This window comes from Giraffa tippelskirchi, chromosome 9, assembly GCF_054371585.1.
Source record: "Giraffa tippelskirchi isolate mGirTip1 chromosome 9, T2T-mGirTip1v1.2.pri, whole genome shotgun sequence".
Taxonomy (NCBI): domain Eukaryota; kingdom Metazoa; phylum Chordata; class Mammalia; order Artiodactyla; family Giraffidae; genus Giraffa; species Giraffa tippelskirchi.
This window is the reverse complement of record NC_137283.1, coordinates 24,753,330-24,778,011: the sequence shown is the minus strand read 5'-3', so window position 1 is coordinate 24,778,011 and position 24,682 is coordinate 24,753,330. Positions and strand designations below refer to the sequence as shown.

The 24,682-nt window shown below is 36.9% G+C and overlaps 1 long non-coding RNA gene across 1 annotated transcript; it reads left to right on the top strand.

The window, feature by feature from the left end:
• Positions 1-446: 446 nt before the first annotated feature.
• LOC145520801 (uncharacterized) lies at positions 447-22,945 on the top strand. The gene is made up of 6 exons (XR_014064834.1): positions 447-517; positions 1,259-1,375; positions 3,924-3,983; positions 4,822-5,015; positions 20,918-21,607; positions 21,802-22,945. It is a non-coding gene; the product is annotated as an uncharacterized LOC145520801 (long non-coding RNA).
• Positions 22,946-24,682: the final 1,737 nt, after the last annotated feature.

The following is a 24,682-nucleotide window of genomic DNA, read 5'->3' as shown; positions in this document are numbered from 1 at the left end:
TAGTACATCACACTAAACCATTTTATTAAAACAAACAGGCTCCAAACTTCAACCTTCGATAAGGTAGCCAATTCCAACCAGAAATCTCAATGCAGCTATGTACACACATGAATCTTGCTACAGGGTAAATCTGCATCTAACATTCTGGGTCTAGAGCAGCCTCTTCCTCCATCTGCCTAGAGCAGACATCTTTTTTTTTTTTTTTCATTCATTTTTAGAGAAAAATGAAGCTCAGTATGAGTATTTTTGCGGTGCAATCATTATGAAAACTTTGCACGCTTGTCTCCAAGTCCCCAGCAGCACTCTGTAACACACTCTTGGCCCACAAAGAATCTACCCTTCATGCTCTTGTTGCCGGGGCTCCTTTTCTCAGTGGGTTGGTCCTTATGGAATACTGATAAGATGGTTTATGCCCTAACAATGGATATGAATTTTAGCAAATTCTGGGAGATGGTGAAGGACAGGGAAGCCTGGTGTGCTGCAGTTCATGTTGTCTCAAAGAGTCAGAGACAACTTAGTGAGTAAACAACAGCAAAACTTCTGTAGATAAACCTGATTCTTGAGAAACCATGATGTTCCTGCCATGGCAATCCAAGGGAATGCAGGCATCTTTGGGACTTTTCTCTGGCACCTTGTCCCTTACCGTTATCCCTTTCTTCACACACCAGGCCAACTGTAAAAGGTGAGGGTGGGGGACAGTTCAATGCCTTTCCTCTGCCCTTAGCATGCAAAAGGGTAAGATCATAGGTAACTACTACTTCAGAAATGAGTTGCTTTTCCCTTTACAGTCCTTTCAATGTCCAGATACTTGAGGTTTTCAGGAGTGATTTGTTCGCTATGTTCATTCTGAGCACTACAAGGGGTATTTTTCAGAACCTATAAAAATGAAACATTTCGTTTCTTCTGCTTGTGAACATTATCAGGGAAGCAAGAAACAGTCCTTAAAAGCACTTGACCCCTGATATAGTATAAAAAGCAATTTTTGCCACATTTGAGACAACCTACTCTTAGAGGGATGTCTTTCTGGGAAACCACTGCACATTCAGCAGGGTTGTGAACCCGCTGCTGCCAGGAAGTGATAAGACTTAATATAAAGGCACACTTGTGTTAAACAAATATCCTACATGCCAGAAACAAAAAGAAAATTTCACCATGACTTGTATAAGGGAACATGGACAGTAAAGAGCTCTTAGTTCTTCTCTAACAACAACAAACAGAATTTTCAATGACTGTGCTCTTCACTGATGCACAACTTCAGGACAGAGCAAAGGAAACCCAGTGTTACAACCCACAGAGGAGTGTGGAGCAGGTTGAAGAGTAAATCTGAGGGGCAAAGGAAAGATGTCAAATAAGGAAAGATGACCCAACACATAAGGTCAGCTAAGTCTGAGAAACATAGGGTCAAACAGAGTTAAAATTTTTTCTTTTCTGTGGGATTTCTGAAAGTCTTTAAATGCTAATGTGATTTATGACTCCTCCAGGATGAGGGAAGTAGTGTGTGGAGCATGCCAAATGTAGTTACCACGGAAACGTCTGCTTTTGTAGAATACCTTGAGAGACGAGCGTCCCTTTGGACACACTTTGGAAATTGCAGTCCCTCATAAATAACAAGAGACAACCATTGTTACCTTAAATATGAAATCAATTTTGCCTGGAGAGATACGATCTTTTAAAAAAATTTAAATTGAAGGATAATTGCTGTACAGAATTTTGTTGTTTTCTGTCAAATAGCAACATGAGTCAGTCAGGGGTATACATATGTCCCCTCCCTCTTGAACCTCACTCCCATCCCCCTCTCCTTCCCACCCCTCTAGGTTGTTACAGAGCCCCTCTTTGAGTTTCCTGAGTCATATGGCAAATTCCCATTGGCTATCTATTTTACATATGGTAATGTAAGTTTCCATGTTACTCTCTCCATACATCTCACCTTCTCCACCTTCCACCCCGCTGTGTCCAGAAGTCTGTTCTCTATGTCTGTTTCTCCATTGCTGCCCTGCAAATAAATTCATTGGTACCATCTCTCTAGATTCCATGCATATGTGTTAGTATATGATATTTATCTCTTTCTGACTTACTCCACTCTGCCTAATTGGCTCTACATTCATCCACCTCATTAGAACTGACTCAAATGTGTTCCTTTTTATGGTTGAGTAATATTCCATTGTATATGTGTACCACAGCTTCTTTATCCATCATCTGTCGATGGACATCTAGGTTGCTTCCATGTTCTAGCTGTTTTAAATAGTGCTGCAATGAACACTGGGGTACATGTGTCTTTTTCAATTTTGGTTTCCTCAGGGTATATGCCTAGGAGTGGGATTGCTCGGCCTTATGGTGGTTTTATTCCTAGGTTTTTAAGGAATCTCCATACTGTCTTCCATAGTGGCTGTATCTGTATCATTTTACATTCCCACCAATAATGCAAGAGAGTTCCCTTTTCTCCATACCCTCTCCAGCATTTATTGTTCGTAGACTTTTTGATGATGGCCATTCTGACTGGTGTGAGGTGATATCTTATTGTAGTTGAGAGATAAATTATCTTAATTGGGAAAGATCACATACTCTACTTCCACATTGCTCAAATTGTAGAACTTTTTAAGAGTCCTAGATGACTATGGGCTTAATCTACTCTGCCAATGCAACTGGCACCAAAATAATAGAGACTTTGACAAATGGAGTCACCTGATCAAATACCGGAATTAGAACTCTCACACTAGTCTCTAAACTTGGTCTTGCCCCTTTCTACTCATGTTTATCAGATTTAGAACACCATGGAGTTTTGAAAAATTTAATTCAGGAACTTTCCTGGTGGTCCAGTGGTTAAGACTCCACACTCACAAGGGAAGAAAGCTGGGTTTGATGCCCGATCAAGGAACTACATTCTATCTGCCATAACTAAGACCCGGCATAACCAAATAAAAAAAAATAAAGGTAAAAAATTAAAAACTAGCTTCATAAACATATACACACAAAACTAACAAAAATAGAGATCCCACTTGCTTCATGGCTAAGATTTTGGTGAGGCCTATATTACTTCTACTGGAAACAAATTAATTTGCCCTTTTCACAACTCAATGTGGAATTCAAGAATTCATCACCCACAAAATTGGTTCTCACAATTTGAATTTTTTTCCCCCATGAAACTGGGTTCTAAATAAAGTTCTCAGTATGTTAAATGAACACCGAGTGTTGTGCAGGTGGGCTTGCCCTTGGTAACAGACACAGCTGTGCCTATCAAATGCAAAAATATGGTATTTAATTTTGGAAAATTGCTAACAGCAGTCAGGAAAGTCACCTTCAACCATCACTCAGAGGAAGAAACAAAGCTACATTACGAACAGTATTATTTTCTCCAAATGTTTCCAGGCTAGAGTTGCATTCTGTGCCCTTCCAAAACCACTGAACAATGAAATGGGTAGCAAGTTGCCAAGCACATACAGCTGTGTGGCTGTTCGCCTAGGGTGTGTTAGAGGCTGGGGGAAAAAGAGGTTAGAGAAGTAAGGATTGAAAGTAGTCACAATCCCTCCATTAAAGGCCAATTCTGCTGGCCCACCTGAATTCCTAGGTGGAATTCATAATATATTGCAGCCTTCACTTAGCTTTCACTACTGTTCCTCCCTCATTTTTTACTCCTCACCTTGGCAGTGTTCAAATAGCAGTGTCTCATCATGGTGCAGTTATTCATTTGGCAACTCCTATGGCTCAGACAGTAAAGAATCCGTCTGCAATGCAAGAGACCCAGATTTGATCCCTGGGTTGGGAAGATCCCCTGAAGAAGGGAATGGCAACCCACTCCAGTGTTCTTGCCTGGGGAATTCCATGGACAGAGGAGCCTGGTGGGCTACAGTCCACTGTGCCACAAAGAGTTGGACTCAAGTGAGAGACTAACACTTTCACTTTTTTTTTTTTTTTTCCGACTCCAGGGAATCATTGCTTGTGGAGAATGTGTAGTGGCACAGAATACCTACATGTTGATGATACAGGTGGGTGAAGTTAGCCAATTCATCAGAAGCAGTTAGATGACTCATGTATTTCAGCACTTGTGTGATTCATATGTAGAGGATTCTTTTTTCCCCAGTGAAATTTGACTAGGGAGAGATGTCCTAGTTCCAGCATCATATGTGGACTGGAGTAGATTCAAAATTTCTCTTCCAGTATTACACGTGTGTCTATCAGTGTTAACACCGGCTAATTACACAGCAGATAAACAAAGACTAGGGCATCACAGAAACAGTCAGCCTTGCATAGAGAGTCCTTATTTTTTTGCTGTCATTCATTGTCACTGTAACTGAAAGTACAGATCATTTCTGTTTCACACATTTTCTACTTTATGATGGCAATAGCTTATCTATTTAAAGATGTTTTACTTCAAAAATGGTTTCTCTATGCATATATGTCTTTATTCTTCAACTGTATCATAGTTCCAATAAAGATTCAATTGATCTGCTGGTTAAATTTACTTCCCAATCTTTGTCCCTCAAAAGATGAATAACAGAGCCAAATCTGAATTAGCCTTTGTGTGTGTTAAGTTACTTTAGTCATGTCCCACTCTTTGTGACCCTGTGGACTGTATCCCATCAGGCTCCTCTGTGAGGTAGCCTTTATGTTGGTCCAATTAATATTATGTATATATATATGAATTCCAAATAAAAAGTAGATTTTTCTAGGTGTGATATCCTTAAAATGTCCCCACATATCTTATTCCTGTGAACATAAACATCAAATTTCAATTTGCCTTTACAATTATGAATAATAAGGAACTGTAATTCCCAAGGGAAACAATGAGAGGAAATGTTTTACAGATTTTTTTTTTTTTTTTAGCAAAAACTGTGATTTGCAGGCTTCTAACAAAAGGGAATAACACCTTTAATATGGAATATCCCTCAGGTCTCCTTTTTGGAAACAAAAATTCATAACCACCTGTCTTCTGATGAAATCTAATAAATTTCTAATATGGCATACACTTCTCCAAAGTGTTCCAAAAATGGAAAAGAGGGTCTCATCTATACCAAGAGGTAAGGATAAATGAAGCATGCTTTCAAGGTGTGTTGTTACTCCATTAGAAAGAAAACACACCAAAATATTAAAGTTAGTGTGGTTTCTTTTCATAGCACTAGTTTTAACTATATTTTATACCAGCCAGATTCAAGCAATCTTTTAAACAGGTGTCAACTTTATTCATAACTTTTCAGTTCTGTTTTTCACAAGGAATTTACATAAGTACTATGCTTTAACTCATGCTGCTTTATTCCTATTATTTATCTTACCCATAATTAAAATAGAGACTGATAATAAAAATGGAAACTGTACTGAACTAACTTTTTCTTGGTGAATTTTCAATGAACACAAATTTAAGATCTACAATCTAGATTAATGCCACGATCTCAATGGCTAGGATAGAAAACTTTTATGTGACAAGATTCACATGACTCCACTTAGGACTATACACTCAAGTGTCACGTACATGAATTTCTTATGTGCATAAGAAGGATAAAGAAGGATAAATATCTTTATTTTTTACTGATAAGACAGATTAAATTTTGCAATAGACAAGAGGTTACTGACACATTTAGTGGTTTAAGATGACCTAAAAAAATGTTTGAGAGAGAAAAACATGCCATGTATTTCCATAAATATTGGGTATTATACTGAAATTACAACAGTTTTTCACGTTCAGTTTCACTACACTTGCATAATGACAACTGCAGAGATTGGTCCATAGCTCTGTTACCATCTGGAAGTAACTATATTTGTTATGCTTTGTGTTAGACATTGTGTAAGAATTTTATATACGTTATGTCATCTCTTTTTTAATAACCTGTGAGGTTCATATTTTTTTTACCACCTCACAGACTGAGAAACTCATGTTGAGAGAAGCTAAACAAACAGGTTTCATATTTGAACCCTGCTTTTTACCTCTTATTCTTGATCTTATATTTCAATGGATGTATAGAACAAACCTGTAAAGTTAGAAATTTATAATTTCACCATGAGAATAATTTGTTTGCTGACTCCAAGATAAGCATCTGTATTTTCCCAACATTATGTTAAATGTCATCTGGACAAGCTTCTAACCAACTTCGAATTGTGGTTTTGGGATTTTTTCCATTTTATTTCTCCTACTTGAGCTTAATGTAAGTATTTCTGTGTTACAGTGAAATAAACAGAAGGTGTTTTATCTCTAAATGAAAGGATAAAAGTGACAAGCTTGGCGATTCTACAAAATATTAATTGGTTATGGAACTAACTAGAAGTCTGCTATATTCAGGGTAATTGTGAAAGTAACCTATGGCCACAGAATGATATCCACAAGAAGTCTTTAGGGTAATACAAAAAAATTTACAATATTAGCATAGAATTATAATGTCTAAAATTTTTAAACTACTTTTGTGTATTTTTAAAAAGTTTCTTTATACCATAATTTGGCTACATTTGCTATATGATGATTAAACTTCCATCTGTAATAAATTTTTAAATAAAAGAACCATGAAAAGTATGTCCCTCAAAAACAGGCACATTTTGCTTTATGAATGTTCTCAATTAATATAATATGGTAGTATATTAGAACACTATAATCCCAAAGTTGATCTAATAGTGAAAGGCAAATTATGTGTTATTTTATTCTGGAATATTTTAATTACTAGCAAAAGAAATCTATCGTATACAGGGTAAATTAAGAAAAAGCAGCTTGAATGAATCTGATATGCTATGGAACCCAGGAAATCACAATCTCTATTTTATCTCATCTCTGTTTCACTCTGAGGGTCTTTCACTCCTCTATTACCATTTCTCATTTTCTCTACTGAAAAAATGTTACTTCTTTAGGCATAACCAAGGACAAACCTGACAAATACATAGCTCCTCAAATGAAATGCCATTATTTTATTTATTTATTTATCTTTAATTGAAGGATAATTGCTTTACAGTATTGCATTGGTTCTACCAAACGTCAACATGAATCAGCCATAGGTGAAATGCCATTATTTTAAAAGTTAAGCATCAACTCACAAATGTCACTCAATCCCAAATCCAAATTGGCCTAAATTAAGCAATGTCTACCAGAGAGATACAATAAGGAGAAACATGATTGCTGAGTGGCCTTTCCTTTGGATAACAGCAGGCATGCAAACCTCAGTAACAAGTCATGTGACCTGTATAGCTGTTCCCAAAAGCTTTTACTTCAAATGCATCCTTACACAGGAAAAACAACTAGGAATTGTCCCCCACCTACCATATAAAGAAATTAACCCTGACACAGCAGTCCGTAAGAAAAAGACTCAGGTTTAAGACACGGTTTGGCTGATTCCAAAGCCCGATTCCTGTCATATCTCCAGGACACCCTGAAACCTATTATTACCTCATGAGAGAACAAGTTCAGTAGTTTTGTTAGGTAGTTAGAATAGGAAACAGGAGTCCAAAATGGTGGTGGCTAAAAGACAAGGAAGGGAAAAGCCCGCGAAAATAGAACAAAGGAAGGTCAAAGGAAGGTCTGAGGACCGGAGTGAGGACCTCAGGTAGAACAAACAGCACTCCTGGCTAGCCCAGTTTACATAGGGCAGGCCTGAGGCGGAGAAAAAACATAAAAAGAGGAGCCAAAGGGCCAGGTCTCTCTCTCTCCCGTGCGCTGGCGTGCTTGCTCGCTCTCTCTCTCCCCTCTTTGCGTCTTTGGGTCGGCATTCCCTCAAGCCTTGAGGATGTATTTTCCTGCTATTTTCTAAATAAAACTGAGCTGTAACACGGAGATGTAACACTGATCTGTCTAAGAGCTATAACACGGTCTGTCCAAGAGTTGTGACACGCCGAGGGCTTTAATGTCCGCCGCTTCAAATCTTTGTTGTGGTGAGACAGAACCAAGGAGATTACACTAGCCTGACAGTTTCATATTACAGATGGCAAGATTCAGAAGTGCAATGTGTGTGGGCTCAGTCCTGTCCAACTCCTTATGAACCCCATGGACTGTAGCCTCCCAGGATCCTCTGTCCATCAGATTCTCCAGGCAAGAATATTGGAGTGGGTTGCCATTTCTTCCTCCAGGGTTCTTCCCAACCAGGGATTGAACCCACATCTCCTGTGTCTCCTGCATTGGCAGGCTGATTCTTTACCACTGAGCCACTTGGGAAGCTTCAGAATATAACAAAAAATAAACAAAGCAATGATGATAACTGCTAACATTTGTTGAATGATTGTGAGATGTGGGGATGTGCTAAGTATTGGATACATTTAATCTTCTTATCCACCCTTTAAGACAGGGGTCATCATTATCCTACATGACAAAATAGATTCAACAAGAGACTAAGTCACTTGCTCAAAACAACAATGCCTGATAACTGTAGATCTATACTTAGAGTTTAAACTTAGGCAAAAAGTTTCCAGACTACCAGCTTTTAATAGCCCAAGATTTGACTGTACATATCACTGAGAAGGAAGAAAGAGATAAACTTACTGTTAAATCCTATATGTCTCTTTATATAAAAAAATGTATATATGCATATACATGTTATATGTACATATGTATGTGTGTATGGGTATATGCACACATATATTCTGCATAAGTATAAAAATATATTTAATCTTCCAAATATTCAAAGCTGAAAATGCATGTCAGTAGTGTGGGTTTTTCTCCTTTCCTTTGCCTAGGATAACTGCTTGCTGGTCCCTCTCTTTTTGTCAGAGACTGATAAGGGCTGTACAATCTTGTAGTCAAAACATCTCACTAAAAAGCTTCTTTGGCGGCAAAGCCTATCTTGGAGTGTGTTTGGTTTCCTGGCTGCCTTATTTGTTTACAACAATGCTCTTAAAATTGTCTCTACCATCTGTGTGAGTCCTAGTTCCTTGAATGAGAATGAGGTATTAAAATGACATCCAGATGTCTAGATGCATATCTGCATTAACATATTATGCAAATTGTCATGAGGTGTTTTTTCTCCTTCTTAAACAAAAAATATTTTTAGATAGTCTGTAAGAAAGTAAACCTGTGGAGGCAAAAGGAAAATTTTTTTAAAGGTAAAGAAAAACAAGATGCATCAGATTTGTGGTGCTTATTTTGATAATTATATCTTATGAAACCGTGACTTACACATGATTTTGTGGCTATCCCTTTGCCAAGATGGATGCCAAGAGAAAGAGCAAAATTTACCTTCAAAGAGGAATACTATGAACCCAGCATACATTGTTTTCTTATGAAAAAAAATCATATATTAAAAACATTAACAAAGATCAAACACAAAGAACAAATATTAAAAGCAGCAAGGGAAAAACAACAAATAACACACAAGGGGATCCCCATAAGGATAACAGCTGATCTTTCAATAGAAACCCTTCAGGCTAGAAGGGAATGGCAGGACATACTTAAAGTAATGAAAGAGAATAATCTACAACCCAGATTACTGTACCCAGCAAGGATCTCATTCAGATATGAAGGAGAATTCAAAAGCTTTACAGACAAGCAAGAGCTGAGGGAATTCAGCACCACCAAACCAGCTCTCCAGCAAATGCTAAAGGATCTTCTCTAAACAGGAAACACAGAAAGGATGTTTCAACACGAACTCAAAACAACAAAGTAAATGGCAACAGGATCATACTTATCAATAATTACCTTAAATGTAAATGGGTTGAATGCCCCAACCAAAAGACAAAGGCTGGCTGAATGGATACAAAAACAAGACCCCTATATATGCTGTCTACAAGAGACCCACCTCAAAACTAGGGACACATACAGACTGAAAGTGAAGGGATGGAAAAACATATTTCATGCAAACGGAGACCAAAAGAAAGCAGGAGTCGCAATACTCATTTCAGATAAAATAGACTTTAAAATAAAGGCTGTGAAAAGGGACAAAGAAGGACAGTACATAATGATCAAAGGATCAATGCAAGAAGAAGATGTAACAATTATAAATATATATGCACCCAACATAGGAGCACCACAATATATAAGGCAAATACTAACAAGTATGAAAGGGGAAATTAACAATAACACAATAATAGTGGGAGACTTTAATACTCCACTCACACATAAGGATAGATCAACTAAACAGAAAATTAACAAGGAAACACAAACTTTAAATGATACAATAGACAAATTAGATTTAATTGATATTTACAGGGCTTTCCACCCCAAAACAATCAATTTCACCTTTTTCTCAACTGCACACGGAACTTTCTCCAGGATAGATCACATCCTGGGCCATAAATCTAGCCTTGGTAAATTCAAAAAAATTGAAATCATCCCAGCCATCTTCTCTGACCACAATGCAGTAAGAGTAGACCTCAATTACAAGAAAAAAACTATTAAAAATTCCAACATATGGAGGCTAAACAATACGCTTTTGAATAACCAACAAATCATAGAAGAAATCAAAAAAGAAATCAAATTATGCATAGAAACGAATGAAAATGAAAACACAACAACCCAAAACCTATGGGACACTGTAAAAGCAATGCTAAGGGGAAGGTTCATAGCAATACAGGCGTACCTCAAGAAACAAGAAAAAAATCAAATAAATAAACTAACTCTACACCTAAAACAACTAGAGAAGGAAGAAATGAAGAACCCCAGGGTCAGTAGAAGGAAAGAAATCTTAAAAATTAGGGCAGAAATAAATGCAAAAGAGACCATAGCAAAAATCAACAAAACTAAAAGCTGGTTTTTCGAGAAGATAAACAAAATTGACAAGCCATTAGCCAGACTCATCAAGAAACAAAGGGAGAAGAATCAGATCAACAAAATTAGAAATGAAAATGGAGAGATCACAACAGACTCCACAGAAATACAAAGGATCATAAGAGACTACTACCAACAGCTATATGCCAATAAAATGGACAACTTGGAAGAAATGGACAAATTCTTAGAAAAGTATAACTTTCCAAAACTGAACCAGGAAGAAATAGAAGATCTTAACAGACCCATCACAAGCACGGAAATCAAAACTGTAATCAGAAATCTTCCAGCAAACAAAAGCCCAGGACCAGACGGCTTCACAGCAGAATTCTACCAAAAATTTAGAGAAGAGCTAACACCTATCCTACTCAAACTCTTCCAGAAAATTGCAGAAGATGGGAAACTTCCAAACTCATTCTATGAGGCCACCATCACCCTAATTCCGAAACCAGAGAAAGATGCCACAAAAAAAGAAAACTACAGGCCAATATCACTGATGAACATAGATGCAAAAATCCTTAATAAAATTCTAGCAAACAGAATCCAACATCATATTAAAAAGATCATACATCATGACCAAGTGGGCTCTATCCCAGGAATGCAAGGTTTCTTTAACATCCACAAATCAATCAATGTAATACACCACATTAACAAATTGAAAGATAAAAACCATATGATTATCTCAATAGATGCAGAAAAAGCCTTTGACAAAATTCAACATCCATTTATGATAAAAACCCTCCAGAAAGCAGGAATAGAAGGAACATACCTCAACATAATAAAAGCTATATATGACAAACCCACAGCAAACATTATCCTCAATGGTGAAAAATTGAAAGCATTTCCCCTAAAGTCAGGAACAAGGCAAGGATGCCCACTTTCACCACTACTATTCAACATAGTTTTGGAAGCTTTGGCCACAGCAATCAGAGCGGAAAAAGAAATAAAAGGAATACAGATAGGAAAAGAAGAAGTAAAACTCTCACTGTTTACAGATGACATGATCCTCTACATAGAAAACCCTAAAGATTCTACCAGAAAATTACTAGAGTTAATTAACGAATATAGTAAAGTTGCAGGATATAAAATTAACACACAGAAATCCCTTGCATTCCTATACTCCAATAATGAGAAAACAGAAAGAGAAATGAAGGAAACAATACCATTCACCATTGCAACAAAAAGAATAAAATACTTAGGAATATATCTACCTAAAGAAGCAAAAAGACTTATATATAGAAAACTATAAAACACTGATGAAAGAAATCAAAGAGGAAACAAACAGATGGAGAAATATACTGTGTTCGTGGATTGGAAGAATTAATATAGTGAAAATGAGTATACTACCCAAAGCAATCTATAGATTCAATGCAATCCCTATCAAGCTACCAATGGTATTTTTCACAGAAACTGGAACAAATCATTTCACAATTTGTATGGAAATATAAGAAACCTCGAATAGCCAAAGCAATCTTGAGAAAGAAGAATGGAATTGGAGGAATCAACCTGCCTGACTTCAGGCTCTACTACAAAGCCACAGTCATCAAGACAGTATGGTACTGGCACGAAGATAGAAATATAGATCAATGGAACAAAATAGAAAGCCCAGAGATAAACCCACACACCTATGGACACCTTATCTTCAACAAAGGAGGCAAGAATATACAATGGAGACAAGACAATCTCTTTAACAAGTGGTGCTGGGAAAACCGGAGAAGGCAATGGCACCCCACTCCAGTACTCTTGCCTGGAAAATGCCACGGACGGAGGAGCCTAGTAGGCTGCAGTCTATGGGGTCACTAGGGGTCGGACACGACTGAGCAGCTTCACTTTCACTTTTCACTTTCATGCATTGGAGAAGGAAATGGCAGCCCACTCCAGTATTCTTGCCTGGAGAATCCCAGGGACGGGGGAGCCCGGTGGGCTGCCGTCTATGGGGTCGCACGGAGTCAGATACAACTGAAGTGACTTAGCAGCAGCAGCAGCAGCAGCTGGGAAAACTGGTCAACCACTTGTAAAAGAATGAAACTAGAACACTTCCTAACACCATACACAAAAATAAACTCAAAATGGATTAAAGATCTAAACGTAAGACCAGAAACTATAAAACTCCTAGAGGAAAACATAGGCAAAACACTCTCCGACATAAATCACAGCAGGATCCTCCATGACCCATCTCCCAGAATATTGGAAATAAAAGCAAAAATAAACAAATGGGACCTAATTAAAATTAAAAGCTTTTGCACAACAAAGGAAACTATAAGCAAGGTGAAAAGACAGCCTTCAGAATGGGAGAAAATAATAGCAAATGAAGCAACAGACAAACAATTAATCTCAAAAATATACAAGCAACTCCTGCAGCTGAATTCCCGAAAAATAAACGACCCAATCAAAAAATGGGCCAAAGAACTAAACAGAAATTTCTCCAAAGACGACATACAGATGTCTAACAAACACGTGAAAAGATGCTCAACATTACTCATTATTAGAGAAATGCAAATCAAAACCACAATGAGGTATCATTTCACACCAGTCAGAATGGCTGCTATCCAAAAGTCTACAAGCAATAAATGCTGGAGAGAGTGTGGAGAAAAGGGAACCCTCTTACACTGTTGGTGGGAATGCAAACTAGTACAGCCACTATGGAGAACAGTGTGGAGATTCCTTAAAAAACTGGGAATAGAACTGCCATATGACCCAGCAATCCAACTGCTGGGCATACACACCGAGGAAACCAGAATTGAAAGAGAGGTGTGTACCCCAATGTTCATCGCAGCACTGTTTACAATAGCCAGGACATGGAAGCAACCTAGATGTCCATCAACAGACGAATGGATAAGGAAGCTGTGGTACATATACACAATGGAATATTAGTCAGCCATTAAAAAAAAATACATTTGAATCGGTTCTATTGAGATGGATGAAACTGGAGCCCATTATACAGAGTGAAGTAAGCCAGAAAGAAAAACACCAATACAGTATACTAATGCATATATATGGTATTTGAAAGATGGTAACGATAACCCTATATGCGAGACAGAATAAGAGACATAGATGCATAGAACAGTCTTATGGACTCTGAGGGAGAAGGTGAGGGTGGGATGTTCTGGGACAATAGCAATGAAACATGTATATTATCATATGTGCAACAGAACACCATCCCATGTTCGATGCATGAGACAAATGCTCAGGGCGGGGGCAATGGGATGACCCAGAGGGATGGGATGGGGAGGGAGGTGGGAGGGGGGTCCAGGAAGGGGAACACATGTAAACCCATGGCTGATTCATGTCAATGTATGTCAAAAACCACTACAATATTGTAAAGTAATTAGCCCCCAACTAAAATAAATAAATTTACTAAAAAAAAAAACATTAATGAAAACACTACCTTGATTCAATATCCCATTTCACATTTGGCATATGACATCTTCTAAACTTGTGTCTCAGTTTACTATTGCAATAAACAAGTAAACCTTTATTTCTGATGTATTTATTATTTAAAAATTCTAAATAATGACACATAAAAAATGTTTCCATGTTTATGGGTTTATGGATTGTATGTGATATGTATATTGGAAGTTTCTTTAACATGTTATAAGAATTTCCATACAAATGTGGTATGTTGAAACAATTCTCTTCGATTTCAGAAATAAATATGATTCACGAAGGTATAGTTATTTGATTCATTTCATAATTTAAATGTACTGATCCTCACATTTCTTCTAATCACTGTGTTCCCTTTATAAATTCTGAATATATATTTTTGGAGAGGGGATAAACTTCTTGGCTCTTTTATATATTAATTCAAATTCAAAGATTTTTTTCCTTACCATAAATAAATAAGAATAACAGCATTGTTTATAAAACACATGTGGCAAAGTCAGTTATTCCCAAATCAATATTTAAACTGCAATAGTATTTACTTACAATGAACTCCATAACATGCTTCAGAGATAACTAATTCATTATTGCTACTGAAGATCTTGACATAAGGTGGATAAAATTTAAAATAAAATCAGCAAGACAAAACTAAGCTAAAATCTTTTTAGGCTGATATTATCTCTGAGTTTACCAATAATGATAGATTTTTTTTTTCTTTTTCTCAATGACTGTTAATTCAACAAACAGACCATTAATACCTACAAAAAGCCAGTTAAAGGAGTTAGTACCTTCTGTTGTCACATCAGACTTTTTCAACGTGTGGCATGATCAAATAAAAACAAATTTATTGACAGCATTAGTGAGAGTGTGGAAGATGGACTGGAAGTAGGAAAGCAGTAAGAGAAAGGATGAGAAGTTTAGAAATACAAGTTGGAATTGAAGCTGTTCATTAATATACAGTGAATCAGCCATGTGTTCTATCTTCTTAATTCCTCTACAATTAAACTGTGTTGAGAAGAGCAAAGAGAAAGTGAAGATTAATTATCTAGTGGATTCAGTTCATCCAACACTCACTGGAAAGAATTCGATAATCCAACCTTCTTCTCACCCACATACTTTGCTGATAAAGTGTCTCCCTGATCCTGCCACACATCCTTGCTTGGATCTGGAGCTAGACCACTCTTCTTTCCTCCTCATATATAAATGCTTAGAGCCAATTGCCACCAACTATCCCAAAGTTCTTGCCAGGATTCACAAGCAAAACCAAATGAAAAAAAAAAAATGTAATTCAACACAAATCTATAGCTTTTCCTTAAAAACTGACCTCAAACCTAGTAAGTATATCTGTGGTCAGAATTCTAAGAGAAAACAAAGATGTTGCACTTACTACCATTGATTTGCCTCTCAGAATGCTGGAATTAATGACCTTCAAGATAAGAACCACTAAAGAATTTGTAGTGTAAAACAATTCCTAACTAAATCACCGAAAGTACACTGTGACTGTTGGTCTTTCATTTAGGAAAATTACTGAGAAAGAGGTGCAATATACTACTTGACGGAAACTTGTATTTTACTTCAAAATGCATTTTTACAGAATTAACAGATGGATAATACAACCCAGCCCACCACTGCATTCTATATACAATTTGCACTTGAAGCAGTTGAGTTTCAGTGATCTGATTGTCACCTAAAAGTGTGGGAGAGTTTACCATGTGCTCCAATCCCAATTTCAAATGACATTACATTGTAAAAAATAGATCCTGCTTTGGAATGATGAACCACTGAGAAAACAAACTCATTCTTTAAGAAAGCCTATTTACAGAATCTAATGCAAAATCCCATTCCTTCACTTACTGCTTACTGCACAACTATGCCACATTATTGCTCAAAAATTTCATTGACTGCCATCATGTAAAGAAAAATAGAAAACTTTTTCATAATACTTATTTTTTAATTGTCTGGCCTAACCAAACTTAGTATTTTTCTCTTTGTACTTGTCCTACTTCTCAAGGACTTAAAATTTCATTTAATAGGTGACCTGATGCTTTCTCACCTCTTTGCCTGGCTTGTGTTTCTTCTTCCTTCATAAATAACTCTCTCCAGATCTCTAAATCCTGTCAATTCATCAAGAAAACTAAGGCAGTGGTACCTAGTAGACACAGCCCACTCTTAAAACATTTCTTATGCAAAGGTCTTATTCCTTCTACTTAAAACTGCTCATTTTTTTAATCTCAACTGACGTACATATATATAAAATGCATGCATCATATATGTAGGGTTTATGAATTTTCATGAACTGTACATAGCACACAGTTCAAAGCAGCATAATAATACGATGAGAACCGCAGAGGGCGACTTCACGTCCCCTTCTATCACTATAGTTACTAGTCACTGGTAACTTGCCTGACTTCTAACAGCACAGAGGCATTTGTCTGTACTTTACATAAATAGAATCATACAGTATGTATTTTTCTGTGTCTGGCTTCTTCTACTCGTTACGTAGTTAGAATAGGAAAAAGGAGTCCCGAATGGCAATGGCCATGGAATGTGGTGTGGTTAGTTTTCACAGGCTTTTCCTTTCTTTGTCTTTTAGCCATCGTCATTCTAGAATCCTTTCTCCTATTCTAACTACCTAACATACTCAACATTATATTCATCCATGTTTCTACACATAGTTATGATTTATTCATTCTTGGGGCTATATTATATTCTACCATGCAACTATGAGACAGCTTAGTAATTCATTCTACTACTGAGGGAACTTTGGGTAATTTCCAAATTTTGACTAACATGATAGTGTTGCAATTGATATTTTAATTATTATATAGACATATATATATATTAATTCATGAGTATACGTATATACATATATATGTGCAAATATATATTTCTTTCAGGTATGTAGCTATTTTTTAAACTGCCTCATTGCCCATATTAGGCTGTGAGCATCTTTAGGACAATTTCTCTCCTTTCTTTCATTCCTAGCATCTTGCCTACACTGTTCATGGCAAAAATAAATTATTATTTGCAGAACATGTTAGTGCATATAATCCATTGGAAAACATACACCTTATACAAAATGAGAAATTAAACAATAAACCATTTTCCTAACTCTCTATTAATTTTTATTACTACTACTTTAAATAATCTAAATCATCACTGCCTAAGATAATCCAAATATCTCAGTGGTTGGCAGAGGCTCTCTGTGATGACCCTGGGGGAGGTCAACTGTCTTCTGCTAATTGCTCTAATCTTCAAATCCAACAGCAGAGTTAAGGTGATAAAAGTTGCAAAGAGAAGTCATACATTAAGCAGTAAGTGTGTTAAAAGAGTCACAATTAAGGTAATATAGGGCATCCTAAATACAGAAATTCATGTAATTTTCTAAAAGGAACAAATCTCCAAATCAATGGAGCTGATTCTGGTTCCCCTAAGACTAATAAAGGCACTGCATGGCTCTCACTAAAGCCGAGATTTGTGTATTCCCACATAGCTCAAGAGACCCAAGAGACATACTGTAAATTCTTCTACCAGCAAAGGAAAAATGAGCAATGAATTTTGCTAGTTTTAACACCAGATCCACACATGCTTTAAAAGTGTTCAAGGGCAGCCAGTCCTTATTTATAGTAAGGCACTCCTAACACCAGACCTAAACTTCCCAAGTCTTAAATTTATGCCTAGATTTGTGGCCATTCACTATCACTGCTGTAGTTAAATGCATTGTGAGGAGCCAAGGTAAACCCATTATGGGGTACTCATCTGAGCTCTTCAGCATTTTCTGTAAAAGAGCACAAGCAATCCCAAACAGTGATTTCATTTGCACAGGCAGTGCTAGGATTTTTGAGGTCACCCACAAATGAGTCAAAGTGTTGGATTTAATAAACTCAAACAGATATGTTAAAAGTGTATCAATAGTTTTAATTTCAATAATATTTTAAAGAAAGTTTAACATATACTAGACATTTCAGAAAATGTATAAATAACTTTTAGACTTAAAAACAAAAGTAAAATATTTAAAAAGACATCTTGACCTACATGAATACAATTGTGGACAAAAGACTGATGATTATTTACATTTTTACTTTTCTCCCAAGCAATTGTTTCTGCTTTTAATAAAAAAACCCTATATTCTATATTCATTATGTTTACTTATCTCATTAGAAAATCTATCCAATTTCCCCATCTTCTTCAAGAAAGGCAAACTTTAAAAATGGTCCTCACTTATAGATGGCTATCTTGCTGAGCACTCTGCCTACATGCTTCTCCATATTTTATCAGCATAAAGAAATAAAAATTTAAGTATCACAAGGAAGCATCAAAGGAAGGAAAGACAAAAGGAAGCACATTTTTTCAATTACAGATTAAGAAAAAAAAGTATGAATGATCTAAAGCTAAGCTTACTAATTCATTATCTACAATGATGAGAGAAAGTTCAATGTTCTCAGTGGAGCACCTGGGAATTAAGAAAATATATAGGTCTCACTTTCAGCTCAAATTGCTTGCCTCATTTGTGCGTTGAAACAGATCTAAAAATTCCCTGAGAAGTAGCACATATTCATATTTTCTAGCAGCTGAACTCTGTGTGTGTGTGTGTGTTTGCATGTATGTGTTGAGGTTGGGAAAACATCTTATTTAAGCACATACACTAATCAGATGTCTTTGTGTCCATAGGAATTTGTTAACCTTTTTGTCCCTTGGATAGTCTTTGGACATTGTTCAAGTTACAATTAATTATTCCTTCCCCTGAGAAGAGAGGGGAGTAACCAACATCTTACTATTGTTACTGGAATGTGGTACAGTAAAGCTCTGACAGTATTATTCTACAACATAATATATACATGTTATAAGAAGGGAAGGAAGTCTAGAGACATGATTTTCTGTAAAATATTTACATACCTCTGCCCAGAACAGTATGCCTGTTTGCTAGTTAACATGTATTGAGTCTTACCATGATCCAGATGATGGTCTAGACATTTTGCACACATTTTTTTCCTCATTTAATCACAAAACACACCTCCCCTCTCATATCTCCTAGTGCCTCTTTTTAACTTCAGCTGGTTGGTGGCAGTCACCAGGCGTATTCTGACAATATCTTGCCTGTGTGTGGCAACAAACCTCCCAGTATCTGCCCTGACCTTCTGTCCCAGAGCTGGGAGAGATTCCTGTGGAACTCTTCAGATACATGTGTGCAAACCTCTAAGTGTGTCAAAGTTAACACCCCATGGGACACACACTGGGGAAGGGAGGTCTGCTGTGAATTCTCCATTCCTCAGTTTCTTGGTAGATCTTTCTCTGGGAAAGTCTGCACAGGCCTCAAAGGACTTGCAGCAGGGTTGAACCCCAGTGATCATAGCAGTGACCAGCTTGGGACAGAGCTCTAAATTAACTCTTGTGTCTTCACTATTTTACTCTTCCGAGGATCGAACCGCATGTGATCACCTCCTACAACAAACCAATGGCACCCAATCCTGTTATCTTAGACTCTGCTCTTTAGGGAAATCCAGGTAATACAAATCCTAATATATAATGACCTAATATGGAAGGTTTCATATTAACCCCATTTTAAGATGAAGACAGGGACACACAGAGAGGTTAAGTAACTTGCCCCAGGTCACACAGTAAGTATTAAAACCTGGATGTGAAACCAGCGAGCCCAGCCCAGCCCAGATCCTTATGCTCTTATGGCCTCCCTGGCTCTACCAGGACCAAAGTGAAATAGGGATGCTATTTTCAAAGGAAAGAGGGCTGCATGACCTGGAGATAGTGGATATGACTGAATTCTGAAGCAACCACATAAATACATGCACACCTGCATAAAATGCTGTACAACCTTCCTTTTCTGCTCTATGCAATTCAAACTCCACCATACTGTCACATTTCCTCAAGTTCCACTGCAGAGTTTATTAAAAGTTAAAGGATTGCAAGGTCTGATAAAATTATCAGCAAGGATTCCTCCTTTTTACATCTGTCCTCATTCTGTGGCCCAAGGGGACGAAGAGAAGTTCCAGCCTAGAGAACAGCTATTTCTTGAGATAATAGGTCTGGAAACCCAGCCTCCTCCTCATGGCCCTCTATGACAACTTAAACCCAGTGACTTGGAAAACAAAGGTATCCTATGAGAATAGAACAAAACATCTCAGCAAATAAATCACAAACTGTTTTTTGTTTTTTTTTTTTAACTCAGATATGAAAAGCAAAATAGTTACCATTTCCTGAACACACACTACATATATATGTCAGAGTATCTGAAAAACTGGAAAAGACAAGATAGTCTCATTTGTAAAGGGATATTAATTGCATTTTCAAATAACATGCTCAAGATATTTTTTTTTTTTTCAAATATCTTCTTCAGGACAGCATCTCTCAATTTAAAGCCATGAGTCCAGTTATAAAAAAAACCCAGAAAAAATGCAACAAATGCTCAAAAACGTCTGAAATCACAAGGAACATAATGCCCTTATTTTACAGCTAGTAGCTATTGTGGTAGAATTCAATGTGCAATTCCATATTCAGTCCTTTACTGCAAAACTGCCTATTAGTAACTGCCTATAACTTAATAGTGTCTGGTGTTTCTATTTCAATTTATTTTATTGTCTGAGAGTGCCTAGCATAATACCCTTGAGGCCTAGAATCCTTTCAAGCAAAAAACATGCTGAAAAAAAAAATTTGTTCTGTGGTCACCAGCCTGTCTCCCAAAGAAGTGAAAACATATAAACCTTTGTTATAAAGGTGGATGGTGCAAAATGATTACATTTGGCAGTTTCATTCTAGGCACCAGTGTCCTCTGAAATGTTTAGAGATGTAACTGGCTTTTATCTATGACTTAAAAAAGGTTAGAGAAAACTTTTTTTTTTTTTTTTTTGTTCCTTTCCCCAGGGAACTCCAAACACTGAATATCATTCTGGCCTTGATGCCACAATCAGAACTGTTCCCATCTAGCCTCCTGATGAACAAAGTTCAAGGTCATCTCTCCTGATGCCTTGGGAATCTACATCCACACGGCCGCTGCTGCTGCTTTTACATCTGCTGAGACTGGCTGATGGAAGTGCTACCTTGCTTGCAGGCCTACACCTTACCAGGACATTTCCACTCTCATATCTCATTACACAGTGTGCTCTGAACTCCAGCTGAACGGTGAGAAGCCATAACCCTTCACTCCCTTCTTTCTCCAGGGACCCTTCCAGGTTAGGAGCATGAGCTCGCAGAGCAATGCCTGGGTTTCCATCCTGGCTAACCCTATTCCCAGCTGTGGGGCCTTTGGGTAGATTAACCTCTAGCATCTCAACTACTTCCTTTGCAAAAGACTGATCAAAAATAATTATTATTCTAGGAATGTTGTAAGAAATGAATAAAATATTTCATGTAAGATGTTTTATAGTTTAGAAAAGAAGGAGAATCTATAAATTTGGGATCTTATTAGGCAATCATCTCTGGCTAGAATCCCAGAACTTCAGTCCAAGGCTAAATTTTAGTTTCTGCCTAACTAATCCATGTATTTTTCTTCTTGACTCCAACATTCAACCTCAATTTCTGTCTATCTTTAGATATCAGTTCAGATCAAACCAGGTTCTATAAAGACTCTGTTCTCTATACTTAAAGGTTGTATCTTTCCCAGTATACCTAGTTTTTTTCTTTTTTTTTGGTTGTTGTTGTTGTTTTTTTAGGCACTGTGCAGCATGTGGGATCTTAGTTCCCTGACTAGGGATCAAACCCACACCTCCTGCATTGGGAATGTGGAGTCTTAACCACTGGGCCACCAGGGAAGTCCCCATTTTTAGTTTCTTCCCTCAGGTTTTACTTTTTACCTTCTCACCAATCTACCCATCTTACAATAGTAATTGTCTTAGTCCATTTATATACTATACTTTTAATTCACAGTTCTTGACTCCTCTACCACTTATTCATGGTAGAATATCAAGTGTCTGCCATATGTAAAATAGGAAAATAGCAAGATATAAGACAAAAACAGATCTATTAATTTTTTGTCTCTTGTCCCTCGGGTTCTAATTATATGTAATGCCATTGTTCTAAAGTTCCCATGTGAATCAACATGCATTCTCTTTGAAACATCATGTATCATAAAAAGTTGCATATACTTCTTTTTCAGGTTATCAAAGAGCTATAGGAATGCACACATTCACAGATCAAACATCATTGTTGCTTTATACCATGTGTTTTTCTTATTCTATCCCTCAAAATATTGTGGCCTTTCTCAAAAGGTTAATTAAGCAAACATACAGCTATGAATACATATGTACATACATATGTACAAAAGTACAAACCAATCTTATAAAGCAGCAAATGTAGAGGGTAGAAAACCCTCTATAATCACCTAACTACATACTCAGTAAAACAAAATAAAGATTTATAAAAGTCACTTTTATACACCATTCAGACTGCTATAACAAACGTGATAGACTTTGTGGCTTATAAGCAATGAAACTTATTTCTCAGAGTTCAAGAGCTTGGAAAGTCCAAGATAAGGGTCTGGTGGGAGGATGCTTCCTCGTTAATAGGTGGCTGATTTCTCAATGTTCTCACACCTGGAGGGGGCAAGAGAGCTCTCTGGGGCCCCATTCATAAGGTCACTGATCCTATTCATGAGACCTCCACTCGCCTGAATCATGTCCCAAAGATCTCACCTCCTAATACAATCACCTTAGGCATTAGGATTTCAACTTATGAATCAGCAAGGCATGGAGACACACTCAGTCTATTGCAATCATTGATGTGTAATCTTTATTGAGCATGCACCTTTCTTCATGACATTCTGGCAATATGGATCAGATCTCAATACATCCCAGTACAACTACTGTCAAGACAGATATTTTAGAATAAGAGAAATAAATATCAAAACTTTGTGATGTTTTATAACCCCTTCTCAAATATTTTCTCCCCAAGCCTACCTCAACCAACTTCATAACTAGCATTAGTGGCTTAAGAACTAGGAATCTGAATGCCTTTAAAACACTGCTATTTCCTTCTTTTCCTCAGTGCATTTGTTTATCTGCAGTCAGTCTATGTTCTGCATACTTTTGCATCTTGTTTTTTTTTATTCCTTTTTTTGCTAAACATTAGACTAGAATTCACATTGAGCAATTAAGAGTGCTTCACAATACCCAAATTATAGTTGTAAATGTACCCAAGAGATTATTTAGAGATTAAAATATATCTTTGCAGATTAGGTAATATTTTTTCTTTGGAATGCATATAATGAAGACACATTTAAAGTCAAGAGGAATGAATTCACCGATTGACCTTAAATCATCTACTTTTTGAACACTGGAAGAAGACTAAACTATTGAGTTATACAAGTAATTTGTAGGTTAAAAAGAAATAAAGGTGTGTTTTTACCCTGAGGAAAGCATTTATCACTACCTTCAATGCTACCTAGATTATAAAATAATGAATCTACACCTTCCTTGCCTGAATTGATTGGAAGGATCCTAACAACGTGAACAGTATTTTCAAAATGCAATTGATCTTTCCTTTGACTAAAATAAATTACAAAACTGTGGAAATATGTTCAGTAATGCTAAGGACAATCTCAGCTGTTCAGCAGAAAGCAATGCAACTTGAGTCAGATATTTGCAGGCCAAGACCAATTAATGCTTAAGGAAATTATCCACATAATTCAAGTAAAAACAACAAAAACAATACTTGGACCTGAAGAAATGAGCAACAGAGCTTCTACATTTAAAATAGCCATTTTTCAGGAGAAAGAAACTTGGTCTTAAGAATACATACACACACACACACACACACACACATATATATTAATTTTCTATAATCATAAGAAGCCCAGATCACCTAACTTAGAGAAACTATATATATATATATATATATATATATATATATATAATATATCCATATTATTAAAGTTGGGGGCTTCCCTGGTGGCTCAGATGGTAAAGAATATGTCTGCTATGAGAGAGACTTGGGACTTGGGTTTGATTCCTGGGTCAGAAAGATCTCCTGGAGAAGGGAATGGCAATCCACTCCAGGATTCTTGCTTGGGAAATCCCTGGACAGACAAGCCTGGCAGGCAGGTTTCACACTGCCCATACAAATTAGTTGACATTTGGCACAGTATGTAATCTGATTTTTTTCCTCCAGCTTTCTTGAGCTAAAATAGGCATGTTCTATGCTCAGTTGCATCTAACTCTTTGCAACCCCATGGACTGTAGCCCACCAGGCTCCTCTATTCATGGAACTGAAGAATACTGGAGTGGGTAGCCATTCCCTTCTCCAGGGCATCTTCCTAACCCAGGGATTGAATCCACCTCTTTTGTGTCTTCTGAATTGGCAGGCAGATTCTTTACCATTGCGCCACCTGGGAAGCCCTCAAAATAGACATATAACATTGCGAAACTTTAAGGTATACAGAGTAGTGATTTGATATATGGATATATTGCTATAATTGCTATTGCTATAATAAGGTCAGTTAACACATTCATCACATAGGTACAGTTTTTTTTACACTGTTGTTTCACTTGCTGTGCCATGGCCTCTCTGTGGGTGAAATGTATTTTTCTGGCCCTTGACTTTAGATGTGATTTTATCATTTGCTTTGGTCAATGATAGGTGGGCATAAGTAACACCATGTCACTGCCAAGGGGGTGTTGAAAGAGAACTAGCATA